Source organism: Mustela lutreola, chromosome 17 (assembly GCF_030435805.1).
Source record: "Mustela lutreola isolate mMusLut2 chromosome 17, mMusLut2.pri, whole genome shotgun sequence".
In the NCBI taxonomy this organism is placed as follows: Eukaryota; Metazoa; Chordata; class Mammalia; order Carnivora; family Mustelidae; genus Mustela; species Mustela lutreola.
The window spans coordinates 46857653-46874788 of NC_081306.1; the positions used below are offsets into that span (position 1 = coordinate 46857653).

At 51.0% G+C, this 17136-nt stretch overlaps 1 protein-coding gene and 1 long non-coding RNA gene across 8 annotated transcripts in view; both read left to right on the forward strand.

The window, feature by feature from the left end:
* AUTS2 (activator of transcription and developmental regulator AUTS2) overlaps positions 1-17136 on the forward strand; it is a 1064120-nt gene that overhangs the window by 864540 nt on the left and 182444 nt on the right. The gene's annotated exons all lie outside the window — the stretch shown is intronic.
* Positions 13936-17096, forward strand: LOC131819582 (uncharacterized). The gene is made up of 3 exons (XR_009349246.1): positions 13936-14778; positions 16112-16299; positions 16559-17096. It is a non-coding gene; the product is annotated as an uncharacterized LOC131819582 (long non-coding RNA).

A 17136-nucleotide genomic window follows, 5' to 3' on the forward strand; every position in this document is an offset into this window, starting at 1 on the left:
CACAGCCAGGCTTGTTACCGAGCACATGCTTTGCAGATTAGCCTGTTTGTATAGCCAATCGAACATGTGCTCCATTAAAAATTAAAGCATCCTGTGTTAAGGATGGAGCAGGCCACATCAGCTGCCACTGTGCAGCAGACATGCAAAGCCCCAGAGCCCATTACCATAGGTTCCAGCAAATGTTAATCAGCGCCAGCGCGGTTAAATAATGCAGCTCGTGCAGATGGCAGCCCCGCGTCTCCTCGCAGATGTGTCCTCGCGTCCCGGAGGTCGCCGTATCACAGGAGCTGTCGGGAGGAGTCAGGTCTGATGCCGACTGTCAATACCACCTTTTGTGTTCCCGCATCCAGCAGCCGGCGGCGCGGCGACGCGCAGGATGCCTGCGGGCCCTGCTTCCAGCGGCCCCTCCGGAAGCCGGAGCAGAGTCTGCATGGGGTTCTGAGGAGAGAGGGCGTATGTCACGAAATAGCCCAGAGCCCCCGAGGGACGCTCTCCAGTCTGTTCCATGCAGCCTGACCCGGCCGCGCCCTGTGGGACGCGTCCACACCAGGTGGGGTGCAGGGGCAGCGTTCCCACGGTCCCTGGAGGCCGAGCAGGTGCGCGCGTTCCTCCCAGCTGGCTGAGACATGGGCAAGGACACCTCCCCGACCCCACGCTGGAGTCGAGACAGCTCCTGCTGTGCAAACAGTGCCCGACGCGGAGCTGGACGTGTCGTTCCCGAAGCCTGCGCTCTTGGTTCTTTGGCCAGGTGAACCCACCCCAGGGCCCCGATCAGACGCTTTACGTAAAATTAAGGAGTGCATCGCCGTCCGCGCTGCCAGCAGTAAGCAGCAGCCGGTGGTGGCAAGGAGAGGCCGACTGTCCCCGCCGGACCCGCGCTGCAGTCCCCTGGGGCCTCTGTGCTAGCACGTGCCGGGGGACCCTTCAGCAAAGGGGCAGACACACCGGGACACACACGTGCTAAGCCCCGCCAGCGCAACGTTTCGGTCGGGGACAGGCACCGTTCCCGAGCCTCGTAACGGTTGCCCCTGCCACCCGGAGGTCGGAGATGAAGCTCCGAGTCATCCAGTTGGGAATCCTTAAGCTGAGACTCAAGGAGGGCGTCTCTCGATAGAGCTAAGTGCTTTACCTACAGAGTACTCCAGCTTTCTGGAAAGCACAGGCCTGTAGGACAGCCCACTCCTGAAAACCATCCCATGCGGGAGGGAATGCTGCAGGGCTGAGAAACGCAGTGGGCAGGTGTCTTCATCCTCGGGTCCTTCTAGACGAACTCCAGCCTCTCCTTCATCCCTACGGGTGCACGTTGCCGGTGGGCGTGTAACCTGCTGCGCATCCCTGCGCTCGAGGCAGCCCGGGAACCGGTGGTCTGCTTCCTTCCGTCTAAACAGGATACGCGATTCCTCCTTCGTCTTAAAAGACGCTGCTTTGACAGCCGCGCACCTGGTAGCGTCACTTCCACCCCGTCTTACCTGCCGTCCTCCCCCCGTTTGTTGAAGATTCGAGCGTCTGCCTCACCCTCCTCTTCCCGCCAAGACTCGGCGCTCACACGGACGGCCCGTCTGCGCCTCGGGCCCCTTGATTCCTGACCTCTTGCAGCCCCACTCCAGCCCCCCCATCCCGTTGTCATGGCCTATGTCCTGGCGCTACCAGGACTGACACCAGCTGGTGAAACGGCGGCTCCCAAATCACCGGAGGCAAGGAGGTCCAGGGACTGAGTCCAGGATGCTCGGAAGCTTCCCTCGGCTTCCGTCACATTTCAGCAGAGGCGCTTCCCTCCCCGGACCCTTCCCGCTGCTCCGCCTTCACTTCCCATCTCCCCAGCCAGTCCCAGTGGCCCTCGGTCTGTCCTTCCAACGAGCTGGGCCAGTTCGCACGCTGGAGGCTGGCTCCGTCGGCCTGAGTGCTCTCCCCCTGGGTGGGGTCACTTGCCTTGTTCCCTGACGTCATAAGGGTCCCCCTATGTAAATGTCAGTCCCTGAGAGAGGCTTTCCCTGATGACTGTGTCACGCCGCCAGGCCCCGCCACACCCCGGATGACCCTGCATCTCCTGGCCTCAACTTGGTTTTCTTTGTAGCGCTTGAACAGCACTACACACGCGCACACGCCCTACACAGGCGTCCGGGTATCCCTTGCTCGCCTCCTGGACTGGCGTGTTCGTGCCCTGAGGACAGGGATTTGGTATTGAGGTCTACCTAGGCACTGCGTGGTCTGTAATGACCTCCCAGCAGAGACTGTACTAACTGAATGGTTCAAGGAAGGAAGGAGGAAGTTTGACTGGAGCAGGTTTCCGAAGCAGGGTTGTAAGAAGACAAGGTCATTGATAAAGATTTCCAGTAAACTGTCTATCAAAGCTGTATTTTTTCCAAATACTCACACTTTATAAATGAGCGCTTTTCAGTCCCAAAGATTTGGGAAGGCAGAGTAATTCGTTTTCCTAATATTTGGTGAAATCCGGGACAGAATTCAAGCCGCGAGGTTCCTCCTGCTCACTCAGAGCCCGGCCCAGCCCCGCACCACTTCGCTGACAGACTCCTCTCCTCTTCTGTTTTCCCCCCAACTTTTGTTAACTTTTAATTTTGTCCTTTGAGGACAAAACAAGGTTTTAGAACGCCACACCAGGCAAATACGGCTGACCTTTTTCGTGGGTTTGGCGATCTGCGTGAAAGCAGATGGGCCACAGGCCCGTGAAAGTGTGACTTGTGGTCCCAGCCACGCCAAAGGGACCCAACTCTGGAGTCCTCTGGGCAGTTCATTCTCTTTACTTTTGAAGATATAAATAATAACATCAGTCGCCTTTACTTTAGACAAATTAGACTAGAAAGTCTTAAAGTTTGTGTCCACGAGCAAAAGGGACAGAAGACGGTTCTTTTTAGTAGCCCTGGTTGGAAGAAAAGCTCCGATACAGGGGCCACCGTCACTGTCTTCTGAGAGTTCAGTCTCCCTTTTGTCTTCACCCTCCCTCCTAGACCGTGCAGGGCAGATCGTAGCTTCCCCTCCAGCTTCTTTGGGTGGCTTCTTTCTTGTCCTACCCGTGGGAGCATAATTCTCCACTCAGCCGGTCCACCACTGGGGCGGGAAGGTGGGAACACCCCCCCCCCTCCACCCGCTCTAAAGACCATGCCTCGTGCTACATGGGATGCGTCGGGCTGCAGGTAACAGAAGGCCTAACCAGAAGTAGCCACAAATGTTAATTATCTCACACAGCGAGTTGTCCAGGGGTAGCCGGATGAGTGTTCCACTGGCTTCTCTGAGGGTCTCTGGGTTTCACCTGCCATCGATGAGATAGCGGCCACAGCTGCATTGCGTCCCAACTCCGTACACCCAAGCGAGGAAGGAAGGGGGCAGACCTACGTTTCTTTTCATGAGAAGGGAAAACCCTTTCCAAAGGTCCTGCCGCGGACCTCCCTTAATATCTCATGAGTGATCTAGCCAGAGCCAGGTTCCATGTCTACCCCAAATCAGTCACGAGCAAGTACTGGTGAGCTTTTCCCACTTGGTCTTCTCCTGGGCTGGGCCCATGGTGGTGTGATGCCTGAACTAAGGTGGGTTTTCCTAGCAACAGGGAAAGAGGGACAAGCTGCTAAGGTGACCCATTGCTTCTGCTGAGAAAAATTCAGTCCACGTGGAATAGTAGATTAGCCTGGGGTCTGTTTTGACAGACCAGAGTATTCTAAAGCATCTAGAAGTGATCTGAGAGCACTTGCTTATTTAAGACACTGCTGTTTGTGTCCAAACCTGCATACCGTGCCACATTTGTGTCTGCACACCACAGGGGCCTCTGACTTCTTCTCTGTGTCCGGATCCCCCAGAGGTAGAGGCCAACTCAGCGTTTGCTCAGGGAGTGAATGAACAGATAAGCACGTGTCAAGGAAGCTGTTTATGAAGCCATGTCTTGGGAAAAATAGTTGAAAGAATGGCAGGTGTTTACCTGAGACAGAATGAATAAACAAACAAAGGGACAATCAAATGATGACCAAGGTGTTTCTGAAGGCCTGTCCCGTGACCTGTGAAAATGACTCTCTCTACCTGCACAAGAAAAGATCGGAGGAATTCAGTGACCTTCTGAGAGGCAGTCCTTAAAATCCTTTCCCACAGAAGGGAGATTGGAATTACCTCATGGATCTCTAAGGATGGAGTTAGGAGAAATGCGTGGAAAGAGCAGAGACAGAAAGCTCTTTCTTGTATCGAGCCAAAGTCTAAAAGTGGAGTTATGTAAAGATGGAATTTGCTGCTCAGGCAAGAGCGAACTTGCGGTAGCCAAGCACAGAGCCACTAGCCACTTGGCCGGGTACCGTAAGGGGAGGTTCCGTTTACTCTTGGAGATTAGACCAGATGTCGCCTCTTCTCTGATAAAACCCTGGCAGTGACGGGATCCTCTGAGATTCGAAGAAACCTTCAAAAACAAAACTCTTACCGCTAAACGTTGCAACGGAGGAAGTACAGTAGTTATTTCTGAGGTAGCAAGAGACGTCATGATGCTATAAAATGTTTTTTAGTAAACGCATCTGTATTTGCTATTCCCAACTGTATGTTCTCTTCTTCTTCTGAGCTCAATATCTTGATATGAAAAGTTCTTACAAGAGGACGAGATCTTCGATCTCACTGGTTTCGTCCATCTCGGTGGGATCTGCTTCTCGTGGCCGAATATTGTTCTGTTTATATAGGTTTCTTAGGTCTAAAGTTTGCTTTGTGAATTCTTGACATATTCGGGGCGAGCGTGAAGAGAGGTGCTTAGCTCCTGAGAGGTGGGGGAGTGGGGCTGGGTCCACAGGTGCTCGTCTGCCTACCCACCTGGCGACCCGCAAGCCGGAGAAGAGCGGTGGACATGTGAAACGGCGGGCATCTCTCGCTCTTGTGATTCTAGTAGGGGAGGGTACCGCACACATGTGTCGCCTGAGTAAAACAGGTCTTCTGCCCTTACCGTGGTAATCACAGACAATCTCAGATCAATGGTCTTTGCTCCCTTCATGTGACAGTGATGGGTTTTTCCACTTTTACCCACCCCGTGATGTGGAAAGCTCGCTCCCCCTTTGACAAAATCAAACTGCGTGTCGATTTTCTGAAATAAGCCCCCTTTCTAGAAATATTTTGTGGTTAGCTTCAAAATGCAATATCCTGACGAAGGTTTAGGTTGGCTTTTTATTTTAATATGAAAGAAGAAAGTAAAATCACTGTGCAATGAGTGATTTTACTTCCATTAGCCTTAATGTCTTCGTGGTTTCGTTTGAGGTCACTACTAGATTATTTTTCTTGCATTATTTCATCAGCTGTCAGTTCTAGTAATATCATGGAATTTATTCAGTGCTGTGAGTTTTAGAAGACATGACTGTAAGCACGGAAGGCCGTTTGGGGGAAGTTTATCTAGATGATCGTAGGGTGTCAGACTGCCTCCGTCTCCTTCGTGCTCGCCGTCTGAAGGGTCACTTACTGATCGCCCATGATCTTGGATGCTCACTTGGTGATTCACGACTGTGTTTTTATATCCAGCACATAAAAATACATCTGCAGCTTCTTATTACCATCTCCTGAAAGACTGTGGCTGGCCTGTGGGGTACGCGACTGTGTTTGCTACGTAGATTACAGGATACGTGATAGATCTCGTTATTTAACTCTAATGGTAACCCTTTTTAAAAAGGCGGTTTTATTTCAAGCTTACTCTATTAATGTATTTGCTCTTGGGCTTTGATTACAATAATGCAGTGAATTTATGTTTGCATGTGAAGTGAGGATCATTCAGGAAATCATTTGAAAATCATTCATTAAACACCAACTACACACATCTTGTTAGTCCCTAATGGTTATAGAGAAATTAGAAATTCTCTGCTCTTGAACTCCAATCCACGATTGAGATCCATGAAAGCATCTAGAGAAGTGGTTCTTTAGTTTGTTTTTGGAATTTGAGAATAATTTTTAAATGTTAAAAAAAATAATCAGAGCCCTACCTAATAATAGTCGTACCTTTGCCGTCTTGCAGTTTAAAAAAATGTAGAACTCATGTACAGAAACACATGCAGATAAAATGATATAGAATCCCAGGTTTGTTTTAGAAATGATGCAGGGAGGGGGGAATCGTGGAACGGATAGGGTGTCCATGCAACACCGTTGGCCCTGAGTTGATAATTATTGAAGCTGGGTGATGGTAATTCGGGGTTTATTATACAGTTCTTTCTACTTTAACTGTGTTTGAGATTGTCGACTAAAAAAATATATAAGGAAGGGGCGCCTGGGTGGCTCAGTAGGTTAAGCATCTGCCTTTGGCTCGGCTCATGATCTCAGAGTCCTGAATCGGGTTCTCTCCTCCACAGGGAGCCTGCTTCTCCCTCTCCTGCTCCCCCTGGTTTTGCTCTCTTGCTCTCTCTCTCTCTGTTAAATAAATTTTAAAAAAAAATGGGGAAAAAATAAGTTTGTAAGGAATAAAACCTGACCATGAATTTTAAAAGGAAAATGTATTTTTATGATCACTGAAGCACCCCTACATATTTGGAAAGTCACATTAGTTCATGAAAATGGTGTATGGTGTGTTGAGACTCGAGACAGAGCTTGGCACTCATGGATCCCAGAGCCCCTCTGCTGTTAACTCTTGAAGGATGACAGATAAGCAAGCTTGGTGCACAAACATGCACACCTTCTAAGTGACATCAGCCCTGTGGCTGTGTGCTCCAGAGGGTTCACGTCTACAAGAGATGTTGAGCAGGGATGACATTTCCCACGGACTGTGGTGGGGACCGGCCGGAAAATCTAGCAGAGGAAGCAAATAATCGAATCCATTCAGAAACTCAGAAGCCTCCACGAAATTGCATTTGACTCTCATTCAGCCTCCGCTGAATCTGCCCTTGGCCACCAGTCACCAGTGCCACGTAACCCAACGACTTCCTTTTCTGACTCAGTCGCGTTGATGTAGTCCTAGTGTCTCCACAAGCAGAATTTAAACCATCTATGTTGTATTTCGAGGTCTTTGAAGATTGGAGAGAGAAAGGATGTTCTCTGTCTTCTGTCCCTGGCCACTTTTCACTGGGACCTTATTTCCATGAAATTCTTGGCCCTAAAAAAGCATGCAAGTGAAATTGTCCTTAATTTATAATTACATACATTTAAAATCTTAGATTACTTGGGAATTGAATATCTAGAATGAATCAGCCTTAGGAAAGTGTTTCTTTGTTTAAAAAAATTTATTGAATAGTGTTACATTATACAAAAAAATAACACTGGGATATTTAATTCAGGGTTCAGCTCTGTTGTTCATTTAAAGGTTTAACTATTTCCCACTGTTTAAATATCTCTATCTGATCTTCTGTGCTAACCCAGCATGTCCAAAATATTGAAAACCAGATGAATGATCAAGGAATTCAAGGAACACTCCTCCAGTGAAGCCAGAAGGATATTCTGGAGGAGAAAAACAGAATGCATGAAACTTATTTAACAAGAAAGATTCGAGTCAGGTAATCTACATAATGTATCCGCCGGCATTAAGGCTGTCATCTTGGTATTGCATTTCTGGTACGAATTCCGCAATAGCTGTCTTTCACTGTCGGTTCTAATAAAGAGTGTTGGTCAGCTCGAACTCCCTGGGAGCTCGGAGCTCTGTTTTGTGAACTGCGTGTGCCCGAGGCCCCTCATGCATGATTTAAACTGCTTTGTAAATGTCAGTAGGTGGGAAAGCATCGGGTCCCTCGTAGATTGCTCCAAATCCGCTTCGATGCGTGTGCCGTGTGTAAACCATGCCGCACTCTCAAGGCCATTGCCGTTTTTTATACTTGCCTAACTGGGGGTTTAAGGTATTGCCGGAAGCAAAATATCAGTGTGTGCACGTCTCGAGCCAACCGGCCAATGAAACCCTGTATTAAGAAAACCTTTGCCCCAGAGAAACCTCTCCAGCGACCTGAAATGGGCACAGCTCATGAATGTTGAATGTTCTTCAAACTCTGTTTCTTCATTCTTGACTTTCTTTCAAAAACACACATTTGACTTGATTGAATTTGCCGATTTCATAGCCCTGCATTTATTCCACGGGCAGCTCCGCGGGGTTGTGGAAAAACATTTTCATGGGGAGTGCCCGCCCCGGGTTCCCTCCCGGTTCTGCCCCCCTCTGACTGTTTGTCCTTGGACGAGGCACTTAACCTCTGGGCGGGGAGAGTGGGCGCAGGAGGGGGCTTCCCGCTTCCGGATCCGTCGAGGTCGAGTTAAACGATCTCCAGTGACTTCTCTCAGCTTCAGCATCTTGGGTTCCAAGAGACATGACGGCCAGCCACTGTGATGCTTTTAAAGCCACGGGAACACACGTGATTTTTTAATTAGGCTTCTGCTGTCTTCTGGGCAGCGCAGAGTGCCAGCAGGGGCCCCCAAATGGCCAGCAGGAATCCCATAAAGAGATCTGAATGTCAGCCTGAAGGCTTATCAACTCGGCTGGGTTCAGAGCTCTTCCTGGTGACGTTTCCCACTGGCCTGCAAGGGCGTGGGTACGCCCCTCGCTGTCCGGCTGCAGTCCCTGGGGAGAAGGTGTTTTCTAATGCCCAAAGAGGGGAAGGCAAGTGGCGTTCCAGGGCAGGCCCTTTCCCCCAATGAGAAGAAAAACACCAGCCTGGCTTCCTCACGGGGCTCTTTCATGCTCGTTTTTTGTACCCCGCAGCCCAGCGCGGTGCCCAGAGACGGAGGCACTGGGATTCGCTTGTTGCATAAACATGGCAGAATGAACTTGCTCAGAGCCAACCGTCGAAACAGAGAGACGGCCTTCTTATTCTGCTCTGTTTTTGATTCCAACATAGTTCTGAGGGGGATGCTTGGATCTTTTCTTTCCCTACGTCCTAGCATGGTTTCCAACACTGGGTCTCCGTGAGGGGACGGTTGCAGGGGTGGACGGTGAGGATGCGCACGTGTAGTGCTCTGAAGCCGGCCTGCCCGAGTGTGACCCCGGACTTTTCTTACCAGCTGTCCGATGTCGAGTGGTGAATGGAACCTTTTGGGTTTAAATCCGCCAAACGGGGCTCCCGTGAGTACCTGTCCCATGAGGGGGTGAGGATTAACTGGGTCGTCCACAGAAGACTCTTGGAACAGCGCCTGGCAGAGGGTTGCGCTGGCTGCTCTGAACCTTATTTCTCTCGATGTTCTTATTATTCGTGAAAAGTGTTATTTTGGCCGAACCTTTAAAAAAAGAGCCAGGGCAGTGGCCCCCGCCTTGGAGAAAAATCACTGTCCCTCCTGTTTCCTGTTCTCCCGCGCCCCTCACCGCCCGCGTGCCCGGCGAGCTTGCAGAAGGTCGAGGGAGCACATGCTCCGTCCCCCTCCGACGTGACCGCGGGATTACCTTCTGCGGTTGTTGACAAATCTTTGGACATCCTGGTTTTATCAGCGGAGACCTTGAAGAGCGACAGCTGGCTCTTGGAAGGGTTGGTACATACTATAAAATGTGAGCCGGCTCATTTACAACCCGCCGATGTCCGGCGTCTAGGCCACGCTCTCAGCACGCTCGTAGATAACTCAACCTCGTGACGCTCTGTTCTCCCCCGGTACTCGGCGCCGCGGTTCTGGTTGAAGACCCAGTAGACACCGATAATAGATCTCCAGTGGAGAGCCTCTGACTTTATCACTCTGTGTGTTCCAGCACCGGCGGTCCCCGCGGACGGCAGGAAGCAGGCAGCCGGCACATTATGGGAAAGGTGACTTGCTGAGCCCCTGTGCCCCGAGGCCATTATTAAGTGCTGGGAAGCCTTGTTAGCTCGTAAAGTTGGTTCAAACCAATTATTGCCGGGTGACCACTACCATGGCCAAGAATGCAGCTCTTTTAAATTCTTGTCCGGAAAGCCGATCTTTCCGTCGCGCTGTGTCCTAGAGCAAGGCTTCTGATCCGGCCGCGGCTGTGTCCCACCGGCCGCGGAAACCACACCTCACATCTGCCGCTCCGTGTCGGTCACCCTTCAGTGGCTCACGGAGGCGGCAAGATGGCTATTTATAGATTTACTTTCTGTCTCCCTAGTTCGGAGCAGTCAGTTTTGACACACTGTCCCAGTAATCTGATCAGCCATGCTGCTTTTAAATGAAGGTCTAGGCCTTGGCCTCCGCCGCGTGGGTGACAGCTGTCAGATACAGATAGCAGGCTCCAGATCCTGGCTGCCGAAACCCTCTCATTCATTCCCGTTACAGACCATTGGCCGCAGCTTGAAGCCGTGCTTTACAGTCGGCCGATTAGTTGGCAAGAGATCTACATACTGTATTAGCAAGGTCAACCACTGAGATGAAGGCAAAAGCTTAAACCCCCCGCACTATTTTTAAACCAGCGGCCATTTGTTAAAGCTGGTTATTCTGGTACATGTCTCGCGGCCTTTCTCTCTTTCTTTTTTTTTCCTCTCACAAAACAAAACTAAAGGAACTTGTTAAGATTCTTTGTTAGAGTTAATGAGCAGAGCTCAGAGGATGAGGGGGGCGGGGTGGCACACAGTCCCTGAGCTCCTGCTTTGCACGAGTCGCAAGGTGTCGGGGGATCTCGGCCCGGGGGTGCCCGGGGAGGTCCAGCCTGCAGGGGTCCTCTCCGGCCGTGAGAGTGCATGAAACCCTTGCTGCCCCTCTGTGACGTGACGGGTCTTCCCGCTGGCTCTGATGACTGGGTCCCTTTCGCGGGTGTTCTCTGCCCCGGGGTCCTCCCTGTCCCCGGCTCCTGCAGCTGGATGTCCGAGGAAGCCCGGCACGTTCAAGCCGCCCGTGTCAGACTCGTCTAAGGAGAACCTGGACCTGGGAAGCGCCTCGCTGTGAAAGTGATTCGTGGACTCCTGTCCCGGCTGTTCCAGAATCAACACAAATGGCCAAAATTTAGCTTTGCGGGGAGAGTGTCCACCCACGAGGTCTTGACCTTTACCGTGTAACCACCCCGGCCCCTGCGTTCTCCTCTCCTGCTCCTTCGCTCCCAGCGAATGTTCCTTTGCCTTCCGTTCCATACCTCCTCAAGCTCCTGCCGGCTCTACGGTGTATTTCCTTCCTTCTCGCCTACGACAGGGTCCCCTTCTCCCGTGGCGCTCCCGTCTCCCGTCTGATCTCTTCTCTTCCGCTCTGCTCTTTGTTGACTTACGACCAAGTCCAGTTTCCTTAGGGTTCAAGGGCACCCAAGGCCCTTGACAGCGTGTCTCCGTCTGTCGTCTTGCCTCTGACCCCATCTCTCCTCCAAACCACCCCCCCCCAGGCCTCGCGCACGCATCTCTGGAACCGCCCTTCACGGACAAGCTCCTTCTGCTGTTCTCTGGTTCTGTCTCGCGCCCTGGAGGATCTTCAGGATGACACGTCTTAGTACACAGACACTCTCAGTGTGTATCTGCAGGATGAGAGCACGAAAAAAACAGAAGTCAGAGGTTTGACATTATTATCTGCGTTGATCCAAGCCCTTTGAACTAAAAGGCCAATAAAGATGAGTTGAAGGAGCTTAGGTGTGACCACAAACAAACGAGATTGAGTCACTCCCCAGAAGTAGGACTTGGGGCAGATTACTGGGACTTGACATTCTCATCTGTAGTAGGAGGAAAGTGCTATCAGCTTCAGAAATTCTTAAGAGGATTAAAGGAGAGAGTTGGAAGTCGGGCGCCCGGCACAGTCCCCGGCAGGCAGGAAGGTCTAGCGCGATGCTCCTTAGCCCGGGGGCCGTGCGACCCCCACTCCTCTCCTCAGCGTTCTGTGAAATTCATCTCCATTCACCCTGGGAAGGCTCTTCGTAAGACCCTTTTGGCGGAAGAGAGGCGGCTGGGAGTTAGATAAGCCCCCCGGTTTCTGGACTTTTTGCTGTAATAACCACAAGGGGATGTTCAACGGTTTCTGGCCGGCGAAAGGGGACGCACACTCACGTCCTCGGCTTCCTGCTCGGGAAGCTGCCATACTTTTGCCGGTATGGGGGAGCCTTGGGCTGCTGGGCTGCTGTGGCTGTGCGAGAGGGACACGCGTCCGGCCCGGGACCAGCACAGGCCTCGGCTCCCGACACACGGGGCGGTCACACCTCTGCTGGGGGTAAAGCAGCGGCCCAAGAACTCGCTCCCGCTGCGTCTAGCAGCCGTCACGGGTGGGATCGGAAGGACTCTGATCCTCTTAGGAGGAGGGAAAAGACCTGGGTGCCGTGCAGAGCAGCTCCTCCGCGCTCCCAAGGGGAAACTCACCCATTCGTGTATTTGCCCTAAACTACAGGAGATGACTGCACGTCTGCATGCGGCCGATACGTTCGCCAAGCGCAGAAGTAACGCAGGCGTGTGATGGCGGTTGTGCGGGAGGCTCCTGGCGGCTTTGGGACTTTTCTCTCGTTAGGAGTTCAGGTCCTGGGGACTCATCTGGCCTCGCTGTGGCAGCCCAGAGGGAGGGGACGGTGCCGGTGGGCACACGGGATTCCCATGACCGCCTTCAGCCGATGCCAGGCGTGTGACGCCATCCCGGGCGCCCGCCCCAGGTGGATGAGGTGGGAGGCGGAGGAGGGGCCGCTCATGTTTCCGGAGGGGACACGCGGATCACCTCTGTGGGTGGAGAACAGCGAGGTCCTGCGACGTGCTTCTAATGAATTCCTTACACGCTGTCGAAACGGCAACGATCATAATAGCTTGTTTCATGTGCCTTTGAAGGGTTCCAGCAAATTGAGTCTAAGAAAGGCAGGGGTTGGGGGGGGGAGAAAGTGAAATATTACTACTTAAAACATATTCCTAGACATAATAAAGCATTAAAGTGAAAATATTGTTGAGACAGCTTTCATTATGCGTGTTCCAGGCCTCATTACGGGGTAAGCAGAACCGACTGCACCGGAGGCCTGACAGTACCGGCACTGAATTCCTATTATGCGAGGAAGGCTTTCTAGTCCCTGCCACTGTCAGGATGTCGTGGTTGGTTTTCAATAAAGGTCAGAATCGGTGCCATACTGAATAGAGCTAAAAGTGTGTTTCATTCTTTTGTAGGCCACGGGCACTGTTGGGGATTGATCTGAAAATCTGGTCTGTTGCAGGCCTTTCCTCTCAAGGGAGATTAATATTTTAGCTATTCCTTTTTGTTCGGGGCTTCTAAATGTATTTGGAATGAAAAGAAAGGTTAAAGAGGGGCTCTGGGACGGCTAGCTTCAGAGACTAGATCATTCCATGAAGGGAAATCAATTAAAAAAGGTTGACTGTGAACATTTATCCATTTAGCTCAGCGCTATTGAATTTTCATGATGGACTTCGACTCTTTGGAGAGAACCGAGCTAATGGCAATTGTTCCTTTCTCCTCAAAATTTATTATCTAGTTTATTCAATGGAAAACACTCCATCAAACCAGATAGAGGCCTTAGGCCTATTGATAGATTTGCCTGTGTGGGGTTGGAGTGGGGAGGTTTGTCACAGATGTCCGGCCTTTGAAGGAAAATTAAACAAGTATCTCATTACGGAATGCTTCACTGGTCCCCGGAGGTGGCCGCAGACGCAGTGGATTTAATGAGCTGGGAATGTCAGCGCTGCCAAAGTTTTCCTCGACCTGTCTTTCTGAAGAACCCCTCTATTTAGGCCCACTCAAGCAAAGGAGAAAGGCACCATGCTGTTTTCTCCCTTTCAACTCCAAAGAAGGGGATAATGCACTTTTTGTGCCATGCATCCAGAGGAATTATGTGTGCTAATTTGATTAGGGGAGATTTGATTAACTGGAAAATGAGGGCTTTGCTAAGACTTTCACACGCTTAATTTATCCCTTGCAAAGCAGACGCAACGTTGTGTCATGAAACTCAGAAGGCATATGGGAACAGTATTCAGCGGTTCGACGGCCTTTCAGACCCAACAATATCAAGGATTGCCACGGTTCATATTGGGATAATCATTTTAGAGCATTCGCTTTGCTGCAGAATACAAATTGCATTTGGCATTGCTGGTTATACGGTTCAAAGGATAATGAGATTAATATAGTCGGAAACTTAGCTGAGCAAAAGCTTTTTTTTTTTTTTTTTTTTTTTTTTTTTTTTTTTTTTTTTTAACACCATTGCATAACTAGTTTCAAGGGAAACTTTAGTTGAAAAATGCCACTGGTTTTCTCCAAAGAATTCATTATGTTTCCTGGTTCCATGTACTCCTGGTCTTTCTTGGTTTAAAAAAAAAAAAAAAAAAAGTTTCCATCATCATCAGTTCCCCAAACTTTAGAGGATACGACTGTTTAAGCGAAGACGGGTTTCTTTTGATGCATTAGGACGGCCCCTTTCTCCGTGAAGTGTAGAAGCACGCACTTGGTTGTGGACGTGGGAGGCCTGAGGTGTTTTCCGTTTCATTTAAAATGTGCTTTAGTGATGCAATGAGCCACCAAGATCTCGTCCTGTCCCCCCACCCCACAGTCATTTGGGAATTGCCAACAGACCTTTTCAACACCTGACATTCCTAGGGGCTTATGTAAGCAGGCATCCACCCTTCCTTTCCTGGGAGCATATATTAAAAAAAAAAAAAAAAAAAAAAACAGACCAGCAGTACCAATCTCTGCTAACATCTGAAAAAAAGATTTTTTTTTTTTTTAAAGCATTCAGTGTTTAGAGGACACCTGGAATGCCCCTGTGGGGAGAGCTCTGGGCTCCATGTGCCAATAATCTTTTCCCAGACTCCCTCGGAGTTCCCGCCCCAAAGACGTCTCCTGAAGCTCTCCTTGCCCTTGATGACGGCAAGCTTCTCTCTGGCTTCAGGTGCTGTATCCGTGGCTCCCGGCGTATTCACAGGCGGGTTTTGCCGTCTCTGTACTTAGATTTCTGGGTGCAGGTAGATTTTGAACCCCTGTTTTGCTGTTAGCACCAGAAATTTGGGCTTCTCCGTTAAAATCTGCCAGCAGGTCAGTCTGGGAAGTGCGCACGCGTGCTGGGTTTTCCGCTTTCACACAGGCAGGGCTTTAACTTGGCCGGTGCGTTAGGACTGCCTCCTGCCATTCTCCATTGGCTTGCGGTGCTGCAGAGAACGATAAAAGGAGCCCCTAACTAGGGCAGACCGCTGACCCGATTTGGACAGAGCTGCTTTGTTTTAGCTGGACCCGGGGGCTTAAATCTCTAGTCGGTTGCGGGGTTCCCCTCTCCCCTGCCCCCTGCCCCCGCCACCACCACCTCCGTCTACAGAGAAGACGTTCCCCTGGCACCTGACCGCCCGTTCTCTCTCTGGGGTTAGATCAAGACAGAGAGGAGGGCCTGTTCGTCTGCTCGTTGCTTTCCTGCTGCAGTAGCCGCGCCGGGTCAGGCCATGCGCGTCCTGGGGAAGCAACCCCCTGCCACTTGAAGCGGAGCTGCTGGGTAATCGTTCCGCTCCGTTGCATAACCAGAAAGGGAGGTGTCAGTCCGGGGACCGCAGACAGCGAAGGCTTCATTAAAGCGCTCGCGGAGACCCGGACCGACGAGTGTCTCCGGCTGGAGTTCTTTCCATCTTCCCCATCTGTTCGCCGCAGTTTTAATTAAATCTACTGAGATTATTTTTGGCCTTCTCCAGGAGCAGAGAGCCAGCCTGTGCCAATGTCCACTCGTTTCTGCGCTTTACTGCCAGGCACTAATGAGCAGGCACATGGGGCACTGCCGCCCGCGTGCACCCCCTCCCTTCGCCAGCCATCATGAGTTGCTAATAGGGTAGGAACCAAAAGTGCCAAGCCCGGGCCTCTCCGGCTTCTCCCGCCCGCACCCCCCAGACTCAGCCCCACCTTGGTACTAAAGAAAGCCAGCTAATGAATGACTCCACTTGTGGTTAGCTAGCTAATGGAAATGACAGGCTTCAAATAACCTTAAAGCACGCAGCCCGATGCTTGTCTGTCTGATCAGGGCCCTTCTGCCGGCACCTGACACTTTCAATACCGTAATGGCATCCACATGCATTCTTTTTGAATGCTGTCATATAGCAAGACCTTTCTTCTCCTCGTTTGCTGGGAGGATGCCTGGCAAAGCTATTAAGTCTGTGATGGAAATGACAGTTAACTGCGGGCCTGTCAGTCCCACTTTGGAAGTCAGCACATACCTACACCCATTAGGGGCGTATCATGGGAACTTCAGAAATAACCGCCCGTAATATACTGCAGGGCCATTGCACGCTGGCTCCCTACCACCCAGCACGCTTGCTGACAGCCCTGCCTTGCCTCTCATTAAGGGTTTGGTCTTCTGATGTTTGGGAGATACTTTATTTTAACATTTCAGGTTAGGGGTCGTCATTACTCCCGGAGAAAGAAAGCATCGCTGTCCCCGCTTAGCCGGGAGGTCGTCGTTCTTCGGGTCTATGGTCAGTGCTTCCTGGATTCGGAAGACCCTGTGCATTGGGTTTTCGAGAGAAACTGTGTCTTGGGATCCAGATCCCAAATCGGCCCCCTTGGCTTCCAAAGGGGACGGTAGGTAGACGCGGGTTATATTTTTACCAGCTGAGTCTTTGGTCCCAAATTCGAGTCTAATCCCCACTGGCCTGTCTGAGTAAGTTTCGGTGGCTCCTGTTGCCCCAGACTGGCACCGGCCCTAGTGGCCTGCTCTCCTCCAGGCCCCCTGAGATTGAAAAAGAAAAAAGAAGAAGAAAAGAAATAGGTCAAAGGGAGGGATCCAGGAGCTGCCCTGGCTCAGCTCTCTTGTAACCACTCATTCCTTCCTGTACCACAGGGACCCTTCCATCCGACCTTGAAGACGCCATCTTGTCCTTGGCCCATCGTAGCGTTTCCGCTGGGGGAGTGTAGAGGGGATGTTATGGAACCCGACCGCTCGTTCATTAGAAGGTTGGGCTTACGGCTGTTAGAGTCTTGGTTTGTCCATGTATCCAGTGTGGCTACCGTTGGGGCTTCCCCTTCCAGCTGGCCACGGAGAACCGGAGCCTTCCCCGTACACCGCGAGACGCCTCTTAGGCTCAAAACTTCGAGAAAAAAAATTTCTCTCGAAACTTCACTGAGAGAAATCACGCTGTGGAAAGATCCTGTAGAGATACGCAGTCCTTTTCCTCTAGATTGGCATTTTTCTGAAGCGTTGCCTGGGAGAATTTGCCGTAAGACGCCAATAGGTGTCCCAAAGATGGAGGATTTTGTTAAGAATCTTGACCGGCCCAGTCGGTGGACTGTTCGAGTCTTGAGCTCACAGTTTTAAGTTTAAGCCCCACGTTGGGTGTAGAGAGTACTTAAAAATAAAATCTGTAGAATTACTGAGTTAAATCAAATTAAGCAAACTTATTTGGAAAGGTGGCGGTTTGG